At 40.6% G+C, this 6,928-nt stretch overlaps 1 long non-coding RNA gene across 1 annotated transcript; it reads right to left on the minus strand.

Annotated features, from left to right (window-relative positions):
- Window positions 1-717: 717 nt before the first annotated feature.
- On the minus strand, window positions 718-5,757 carry LOC109280780 (uncharacterized). Its single transcript, XR_002087195.2, has 2 exons — window positions 5,317-5,757; window positions 718-1,091 (listed from the first exon to the last, which is right to left on the minus strand). It is a non-coding gene; the product is annotated as an uncharacterized LOC109280780 (long non-coding RNA).
- Window positions 5,758-6,928: the final 1,171 nt, after the last annotated feature.

Consider the following 6,928-nt stretch of genomic DNA (forward strand, 5'->3'; position numbering starts at 1 on the left):
CATCCCAGAGTGCAAGGCAAGCCCAGGGAAGGGTGTTGGCTGGGTGTGGCTGGAGGTGCAATGTCAAAGCATCTACTTGAAGGTAGGGAGTGCCAATGAAGAGTGGGCTAATTTGTAATGACAGGGAAACTCACGTGAAAAGGTCTAACTTTAGACTACACATAATTTTTAGCCCAATGTGCAAAAGGACACCTAGAGGTTCCTATTGCACTAAGCTTGATTCTATCTACCTAATGAAACACATACAGTTTGTATGCACCTCTAGTCCTACAAGTACAAGAGTACAGTAAATGAAAGATCCTTACTGCCAACTAGTTTGGGAAAGCCTGCTACCTAGGGGAGGAAGTAACAGAGATAACAAGAGAGAAAAGATGAAGGCAAAGAACAGAGCTATTGGTCAACTTGGATGCGTCAGTGGACTTTTTTTATTCTGCAAGAATAAGATTTTTTCCTGAGTGTTAAACTAAACCATCAATGACTCCTATCAATAAAGAAGTAAAACAGGTAAAAATGGAATGTGAAAGTGATCCATTATTAGTATGCTAAAATTAAGTCTGCATTTTACCTCATTCTATTTATTACACCTGTTGTGCACCATGTTCATTGATACAGTCCAACTTGTTTGTACCATTCTGATATAAACTCTAATAATCCAGATTTGGCATTGCTTTTACTTACCCAAGTTTGAGTGTAGTAGTGAATCTTATACTATGTTAATACATTCACTAGTTTGGCTTTAATCATTACATTGCCTGATGACATACCTTGCAGAAGGCCTAATTCTATATTCTCTATGCAAGAAAAATTTCCATTGATGTAAATGGGACACATTTTTGCTTATAAAACAGATTTTGTTTCTTAAGGCAAAACTCTTCTTCCACACAGTCAGTTGATTATGCTCTATGTCTGTGAAGTGCAGGGTAAAAATAATGTTAAAATAAAGTTCATATTTTATCTTGCAGATATGCATAGTCCTCCTGAGTCTGGAGAAAGTTTAGCAGTTTCTCCCAAAAGTAATTCTACTGGAGAGCCCATCTATGCCCGTTGCTTAATTCAATGATTGGCAAAGTTTCAGCAGTGCAGGATTGTGCCTATAAATGAAAAAAAAAAAAAATGAAAAAAAGCCATGCTAGTTTCAGAGGTTTGTTTAGGGATATTTTATATGATCAATTTTATACTTAACACTTACTGATTGATAGCCCTTTTTCTTTCAAAGTATTTTACTAATATTAACTAATTAGTCAAAGGATAAAACTCATTTTTCAACAATGTTTCAAGAGATTAGTGTATATTTTTCTAATGGTTGTTACTATAAGTCTCTTTAAGAGGTAGCCCAGGAAGTTAATGTTAATCATAGAGGTATCCATTTTTCTAGAGGTACCATTTTTCAGATTTTTTCTAGATCATTAGATATGCAGTTATGTATATATGTGTAGTTGCTATGTAGTTATGCATAAACAATTAATATACTCTACATCTCATACATATGAAATTATAAAACCAAGTAATGCGCTCTCCGCCTCATATATACATATGTATATGAGACGTAGAGTGTATTACTTGGTTTTATAATTTGATTTTCATTTTGGTAAAAAAAATAAGAAACAATTGGGGTTTTTTTAGTATTTCTTCCCTTTTCCAGACAATTTTTTCATGATAGATTAGCATTAGATACATAAAAGGGCAAACTCTGACTAACAGCCAAAAGAGGTGCTGCATATTCTAATTTGTATCATTCTTGTAAGAATTGTGTGGAGTGAAATAGAAATGGAAAATGATCTACTAGTGATCTGTAGTTTTCTCTGTTATAATTATTTCCTTTTTCTTTTCTGATGGGGGACATCTGTTTCAAGCATGCTTCTTTTCATTCATTGCAAGAAAAAAATATTTGTTTCAACCCTGAGATTAACAATGATAGATAGAGACATAGTCAGCCATGTTAGTCTGAAGCCAAGCAGGTGGCCAGCTAGATTAGTACCTTATATATATCTACTTTGGTTAATTTATAATCTATATATCTATAGCTATATCTCTATATACACACATATCCATATAATATAGCACTAGTTCATGTGGGCGGAAGCTCACTTCTCAGCCTCCCCTGGGTCCATAGCTTTAACAATTCATATTTGATTGAAGAATTTCCACAATCACTCTTTTTTTCTTTGCTAGCAGAAGTGGTAGCAAAAAAATGTATCTTTCCCTGGTATGTACCTAGGGATTAGTTTAATATACCTCACTTGCCCTTTAACATGCCACACAGCAGTGGTGTACTGAACTTGACAGCAGAAACATGACAGTGTCCTGTCTATCAATTTCTGGCAGGTGTTTGACTAGGGTAATATGAGAGGTTGGCATGTCTTCCTGGAGAACCCAGGAAGGTCTGTATAAAAACTTGTCATCATATAGAAAAAGAACATGACAGAACACATAATAATGAACAGCCACTACCCCATGTTATGATTTTTCTCTAGTTTGTGTCCAAAAAAAAGCCTAAAGATCAAGTTTAGAGACAAGTCTCTCTCTAATCTCATTCTACTCCAAACAGTGCTAAAGTCTCCTAGAAAAGGGGGCCTCTGTTGCTCATGTCAACTTTTTTATTAGGCTCACATACCTTTGTCTAAAATTAAATCCTTTTTCCCAGATAAAAAGCAACAACAGAAGCAAATGACTCACACAATAAATACATAATTGGAAGGCAAGTCATCTCTTTGTTTTAAAAAAATAATAATATAATTAGCCTTATTATTTTATAATTTTAATGACAATTTTTGAACTATGTTAAAATGATTTTACACGCATTATTTAAATTATCAAAAAACAAGTTTACCTGCCACTGAACTAGCCACCAAACTACTGAACCATGTTTTCACAAACATCACTAACTTGCAATCAAGAAAAAAATCCTTCTCCTCTGAAATAGAGCCCCTACATCAAACCACTTTTCCACTAAACAATGTGCCTCAGTACTTGTGGATTAGCTCAATTATTTGTATGTGCAATAGCTAGTGCTAGTGTCTGTCACAGGGCACAAAGATGCCCTGCTCCTAGAAGGGCGGAAACTGCCTGGGGGAAAAGCCCAAAGAGAGAGGGACAGAAGCCCAGGTGCAGGTTACCAGGGCAACAAGCCAGAGGGTAAATTAGCCTGCACCTGCACATGGTCAGGTGACCGGAAGGGGCAAGGCTCTGGGCCCATATAGACCCCAGGACTGGGCCCAGGGAGGGCAGTTCTCTGCCAACAGCCAAGGGAGAAGGAGCTCTCCCAGAGCAAGCAAACAGGAGAGGCCTGTCTGCAGGAGTAGCTTCCAATATTTTTAAGGGATAGAGCATTCCCCCGTAGGGCTTGAATGAGGTTATAGCTGAGCGGCTTGAATTTATGTTATAGCCCAGGGGCTTGTGTTTTGTTTATCATTGTATAAGACCAGTGGTTTGGGTGAGGCTATTAGGGGATGAAGGAGGCCTCATAGGGTGCCCACAGCAGTGTGGGGACCCCCGTGGCAGAGACGGCACAGCATTTGGGGTATACCGGCCGTGGTGCCAGAGAGAGTGTGGCAGTGGGGTGCACAGACCCCAGGCACCAGAGAGGGCACAGCTCTTTGCAGAGCTGTGGAAAGCCCAAAGCTAGTGAGGCACGGAGCAAGACAGGGCCGTGGAGAGCCCAAGAACCAGGGAGGCGCCAAGCAAGACGGGGCTGTGGAGAGCCTAGGGAGGACGAGGGGGCCAGATTGCAACAAGGCCCTGACCTAACAACATCAGTACCATTTGTGAGGCTTGGGATGTGGTAAAGGGGTGGTTGGAGGCACACATAGCCCATAAGGCTAGGATGCCCCAAAATACCCATTGTGACATCTATCTTGGAGTGGGACCCACCAGGGGTCCAGTAACCCGTGGAGTCCAGAGAGTCAATCAAGATTGTGTCCAAGAGGACTGAAAGGCAGCCTCCCTCTCAATCATTTGATCAAAGACATGGCAGGTGAGAATCGAGGGTGCCCATTGGGCCAATTTGGCATGGTAAGGGGGCCTTGGGGAGATCATGGCCATCCTGCAGGACCCCATCCCATGACAGTGCGTCTGAATAACAGTTCAGCAGCACTAGCACACCTATTGCATCACCATTTAGGGCTTTGGCCCTTTTAGATTAGTAATAAGCCACCATACTAGTAATATTCACCCATATATCCAAAATACTTCAAGAGCCATATATGCAGGTAGAATGAGGTTTTTCTCCCTTTTTTTTTCTAATTCATGTTTTGTTTTTTTTTTGTTGTGTGTTTGTCTTCAGAAAGACAATAATCCCTGGTTCATTTGAAGTCATGTTAGAAGTTTAGATCTGATCCATTTGTTAGATGAAAAGAAAATCTAGCATCATGTGAAAAGATCATCTAGTATATGGCATTGAATCCATTAAGTAGCTTTTATTTCCATTAAAATTCAGAGTGTAAACTAAAGAAATAAAAAATACCTCAGTGTTTCTTAGGGTTTACTCCTTCAACTCATAGTAAAACTTGTATTTTACCAAATTTTCATTCAAAGAATCATTCAATTAGTCTAGAAATTTCCAACAACAGACTATGAACAAAAGTCAAGATTTTAAAGAAAGTTTTCTAGAATGAATTGAGTTTTCCTTAGTATATTGTGGCTAAATGATTTTGGCTCAGTGTTGTATGGTATAATAAACTACAAATATACCCATTAAAACCATCTATCCTGAAGTTGCAACATTATGAGTGAGCCAAAATAAGGATATAATGCCATGCTGTCTGCTACCTGCCAACACAGAAATACCTTCAGAATGTGTTGACAATCCATGCTTACAGGTTACCAGATCCTCATCAGATTATTAATGTGTAAATAGAAGTAATTATTATTTAGAATATGTTAGATTAGATAGAAATTTAAAAAAAAAGAAAAGTTTAAGGACCTTTTTTCCAAGCCAAAAATCTTAAGTGCCTTTTAGTGAAGTCCCTATATTATATAATATGCTAATATCAATATGTACTGGTTGTAGGTATTATATGGTTTGAGACCCCTACCTAGGGATCTCTGCCCTACTGGTGGCAACAGGGTGGAGCCTGGACTAGGCTGCTCTGTCTGCCTACTTGACATTATATTGTTACTTAAAATTGCCAATAGCTCAAATTAAGAGCGAGATCTTAAAAAGAGGGGATAAAGCAAAATGCTGTGTTTATTGATTACATGAAACAGATACATAAACTTGGACACACCAGTCATACAAACAGACATACACAAGCATACATACAAGCAGACATAGACAGACATACAGACAAAACCACTCCAGTAAGATGTTATAGTTACCTGCAGATCTTACTCAATACTAGCACTGGATAGCTGGGTCCAGGCTTATTGAGGATATGAGTGGGGGTATACAGGCATATGCATGCCTGCGCTCCATGAGGTTGCAGAGAGTGGATTCCCCATCATGGCTTGTCTGCATCTCACTTTTATAGGGATTTCAAGTCTTTGTTCAGCATTGGGGTTGTTCCATGCTCAGTCTTTAATTAGAGGTTGTTCCTTCTGGTTTTCTCAACTTGAGGTAATTCCAGTAAAGTTGGTATCTTCGATTAGGTCATTCCAGTAAAGTTGGTTATCTCAGAGTTGGTTTTTCAGTCTTGATCTTTGCCTTGAAGCATTGTGTCTTTGAAGCATTGTAGTTGATATCTTTCCCTTAAAGTATTGTGTAGTTCAAATGGTAAGATATGCAAAATTCCTTCTTCTTTGCACCTGATCACAGATGAGCTCTTCAGCCATCCATTAACTAGCTTAATTAGTTTACTGTCTGGTAACTTATACATTGGCACCTTGTTACTTATACAGTCAGTTAAATCTTCTTCTCTTTTCATGTAAATAGTTACCATTCTTTCACCATTCACCCTCTCACACAGACAGTCACGTACACAGGGCATACGAAGTTCATCTACTCATGTCAAGCAGGGAACAGGGACAAAATGGAGTTTTAGTTGTTCATACAATCATAGAGGTTGATTAATTCAATATTATTATCATTTAAACATGATGAATAATATGCAAAAATTCATACTACAATATTTCTTTCCTGCCATGACTTCTATGTAAGATACAGGAAGCAGTTCCCCATAGGTGATGTCGCTGGTAGGCATTGTAGGCTTTTGGCGCCCTCTTTGTTGATGCCTTGCCCCCAGCAATGTCAGGGTGGGACCCAGTTTCAGTGCCACTTAGATGGTTTGGGCACTACCCTTTTTCACCTGCCACATCGTTGATGTTGTTGTTAGGGAGGCAGTTCCCTGCCGGTGACCCAAGGGGGTCTCAGCCCTGGGGGTGTCTTTGTGGGGCTCCAAACCTCCCCTTTATCCCAGCTTTACCCCGTCCTTGGCCTGGGTACATGCTGCTCCCCGGAGGTCTTTCCTCACTGTCCATTCGGGAAGGGATGGGCCTTCCTGGCCGTCAATCCTCTGTGTTCTGGCCCTTGTCTCTGGGTTGGCTTCTCCTTTTCTAGGAAAATAAACCTGCCCTGTCTGGGGCAAAACTGTAACTTAAAGCTGAAAATGACCGGGTCATACCCATGGGGCTCCTAAGATTCCCTCTCTCAGGGCCCTCAATCCCGTGGGGAGACTCGTCTGTCCCCTTTCTCTTAGTAGGCATGGGTACAGGCAACCGTTCTGTGCCCAGCCTCAACCAGTTCTTCTGGTGTCACCTCTTTGGGACCCGGCTGACCTGTGGTCCAGTTGTCCTGGTCCTTCCAACTGGCACCACCTACTTCCCTCTTCTGGAGGCTCATGATGCCCTGTGCTCTGCCCACTCCAGGGCTGTCTGGGGGCACCTGCAGGCTTGAGAAGCCATCTCCAGCCATGGTGCCCAAGCCCCTGGTCGGAGCCTTGCTGTTGCCTAAGAGCATCCCTTGTGGCTGTTATCCCTCCATGGGGCTCCCTTG

The sequence above is a fragment of the Alligator mississippiensis genome, chromosome 2 (genome assembly GCF_030867095.1).
Source record: "Alligator mississippiensis isolate rAllMis1 chromosome 2, rAllMis1, whole genome shotgun sequence".
Classification (NCBI taxonomy): Eukaryota; Metazoa; Chordata; order Crocodylia; family Alligatoridae; genus Alligator; species Alligator mississippiensis.